We start from the raw sequence: 3,727 nt of genomic DNA, 5'->3' as shown, positions 1-3,727 counted from the left end.
CCTCATGTGGCTAGATTCACTCTGAATTCATCTCTGTCCAGAAGTCTGGCCTAATTTCTCCTGTCTAGCTATTGTCCACTTAGCTCTTTATTAAACCAATCAGGTACCTTAGGCAGGCAAGGTAAAACAGCAACATGACTTTATTCATTCAGTTTGCTCATGTCCTATCACCAAGTTTCCCCTACCTGTCATGTTTCCGTTTCTGTGTCAGAAACTCTGTAACGCTTTATAGCACTCTGACGATGAGTAATTAATGACCTGATACATTGTTTGTTTAGCAAAGTTTTACCTTTCACTTAAAAATTGTACTTTTTGCTTGAGGATCCCTAATCTTGAGGTGTGTGTGTGTGTGTGTGTGTGTGTGTGTGTGTGTGTGTGGTGTGTGTGCGTGCATGCGTGTACTTGTGGCTCTCTAATCTGGAGGGGTGTGTGTGGTATGTGTGTGTGCATGTAATACATTCTTATTATTTTGTATTTTACCATGAGGCTCATGGTTTACTGGTAAGGTTCTCTGGCATCTCTCTGACTGTCTTCTTTTCTCTTCTATCTCTGCTTGGAATTCCTGCCTTGCTCTATTCTGCCCTGCCATGGGACCAAAGCAGCTTCTATATTAACCAACTGTAATAAAACACACTCATAGCATACAGAGGGGAGTCCCACATCACTCTTCTTCTTCACACTCCCAAAATTTTTAATATCTTCATCCTCTTTGTTGATGGACCTAAGTTTGGGTTAACAGTTGGGCAAGCACAGTGCTTGACAGGATGAGACAATATGAAAAAATATGAGGATTTTCTAGTCCTGATGGTAGGATCAGCATCAGAACTTTTATCTTCCTCTTTATAGTGTGTCTTTTTTACCAGGATTTAGGATAGGGAAACCTTCTGGCTCTCCTCAAATGATTATGGGCCTCCTGTAAGGGTCAACTCTGCATGGGACGGCTTCTTCCCTGACCACTGTTTCTTAGTCATTGACCAGTTCCCATGTGATACGTGAAGTGAGGCCCTGAATGAGCCCCTCACTCTTGCTTTTGTTTTTCAGCTTCCAAAATGAGTTATGGAGCCCAGTCCCTAGAGATACACCTACAAAGCAACTCCTGCACGTAAGGCTCAGGGACCTTGTGGACACTGAGGGGAAAGACTGTAAGAGCCATAAGATCTGGGAATTTGCTGTGTCTTCTGAGAATGCCAGAAGCTGCACTCATAGAGACCCACCAACGTGACTGCCTAAACATCTGCTGAACAAGGAAACAGCAGTAGAAATTGTCTCTGCCTGAGGGACATTCTCCAGGAGCTCAGGACTCAAAAGGAAATCCACAGAACATGCAAGAACTAGACTTTTATATCTGAGGGGGTTAGTGAAAACGACATTCACACACTGTTTTGATGGTTTCCTACTTTATTCTCTATTCTTTTTCTGTATACCTTTTCTAACAGCTTATATGCCACCACAAAATCTTTCCGGGAATATAAAAATTACAATATGGTTACATTTTATTTTCCAAGACATTGATTATAGTGAGTACAGGTAAAAGCATGTTTTTGTCTCCCTTACAAAACAGAGTTATCCCAAGAACTCATATACATTTATATCTAAGTAACTTGTTACAGATTAACATAACACAAACAAGCATGAAGTATTTCTTTCTTAGCCAACTCTTTCATTGTTAGGCTGCATATTGCAGTTACAAAGAAAGCTAGGTCCAGGACAGGGTCAAAAGCTACAGATGAAACCCTGTCTTGAAAACAAAAAACCAAACTCCCAAAAAACAACAAAAGGAAACTTAATGACATGATACAGTGTCCCAATTGTAGTGAAAGAGGAATTGTCTAAGTAGTGATAACAAGAATATATATACATTCATTTCCTATAGACTGCATTTTAGTAAACTATATTGAAAATAACAAATATACATTTAATCCAGATCAACAATTTAAACAGACCTCTTAAGTCAGGGACCAGCCTTGACAAACACCTCTTGCTCACATTTTTGGGCCTCTACATTATAACCACAAAGGAAATTAAAACAGTCACCAAAAGTTTCCCTACTAAGATTAGCCCAGGACCGGATTGTTTCAGCACAGTTTCTACAAGATTTTCAAAGAAGAACTAACACCAATACTCCTCAAATTGTCCCACACAATAGAAACAGAAGGAACATTGCCGAACTCTGTTAACGAGACTATAGTTTCTCTTATACTCAAACCACATGAAGATACTATTAAGAAAGAGAATTACAGACCAATCTCACTTATGAACATTGATACTCAGTAAAATAATGAGCATTGATACTCAGTAAAATATTGGCAAATCAAATCTAAGAACAAATCATAAAAATCATCCACCATGACCAAGTAGACTTTATCTCAGAGATGCAGGGATGGTTCAACATATGAAAATCTATAATGTAATCTACCATATAAACAAACTGAAAGGAAAAAAAAACACATGATCTCATTAGATGGTTGCTTTACATAATTAATTTCACTAGTTCAATATGTGTGTTTAGCTTATTTTCAATTTAAAAACTGATGTTAATTGATTTATTTTTGTGTGTGTATTTATGTGTGGTGTGTACCTAATGAGGCCTCTTGAGGAGTTCAGAGGTCACTATACAGAGTCAATGCTTTCCTTCTACCATATTGATGCTGAGGTGTGAATGTATGTGGTCACGATAGGCAGTCAGAGCCATTTCTTGCTCAGTCATGCTGCAGATTGTCAAATTTTAAAATCAAATAATTAGGGATTCTTAGAGGTTACTCAGTATAGAGGATTATTGGCAAGCATGATAGCTTGAATTCAGTCCCTAGGATTCATGTAGTGGGAGGAGAGAACCAACTTTCAGAGGTTGCCCTGTGACTTCCACATACCATATATGGCTTGCAAATACATGTGCATGCAGATGCACACTCCATAAATAATTCTAACAAAGTAAAAATAATCCCAACTTGATTTAAATACAACAAAATTTATTGTTTTTAAGGTATACCATATTCTACAATTTAGCTAAAATACACTCTCCCAAGACACCAGACATACACTAATACTGCCCGCATTCTGATTGTGTCAAACCTCTGTGGAACCACCCTCCCACACACACCACACACCTAGAAGTATGTTTCCTAGGCAATTCTAAACCCAGCCAAGTTGACACTGAAGATGAACCATCACAAAACCATATTCAAATTTTGTTCTCTTTCTTGGATGGCAATAACTGTGAGACTTTGTGGATGCTGGCAGGGACGGTGACCCCTCCCAGTCACCTGTGCCACCTCATGATTGCTGTCCATCAAGTGGTCTCTAGTTCTGTGATTTTCCCTACTGTAGGTAGCTGTAGGTCAGAGCACATCTGAGGTGGGCCAGGCCCATCAGTGATGTTTCATAGCCCAGGAGGATTAACTGCTTTTCAACCCAGGGTGGATTTACAGCACACACTCCATCAACAGCAGAACTTAGGTAGATGGGGAAGATGGAACTGAATGCTGGGAAGAAAAAGACAAAGTCAGGGAGATGCCATGATTTGCCACTAAAACTTTGCTGGTAGGCTACGACCTCGTGGTGATATACAGATTAATAAAAATAGGTTAAATTAAGATGTAAGAGTTAGCCAAGAATAAGCCAGAGCTAATGGGCCAAGCATTGTTTTAATGAATACAGTTTCTGTGTGATTATCTTGGGTCAAAGTTAGCTGGGTGGTTGGGAACAAACAAGTGGGTCCTACTCTTAC

This window comes from Arvicola amphibius, chromosome 3, assembly GCF_903992535.2.
Source record: "Arvicola amphibius chromosome 3, mArvAmp1.2, whole genome shotgun sequence".
Lineage (NCBI taxonomy): Eukaryota > Metazoa > Chordata > Mammalia > Rodentia > Cricetidae > Arvicola > Arvicola amphibius.
This window is presented reverse-complemented; position numbering follows the sequence as displayed.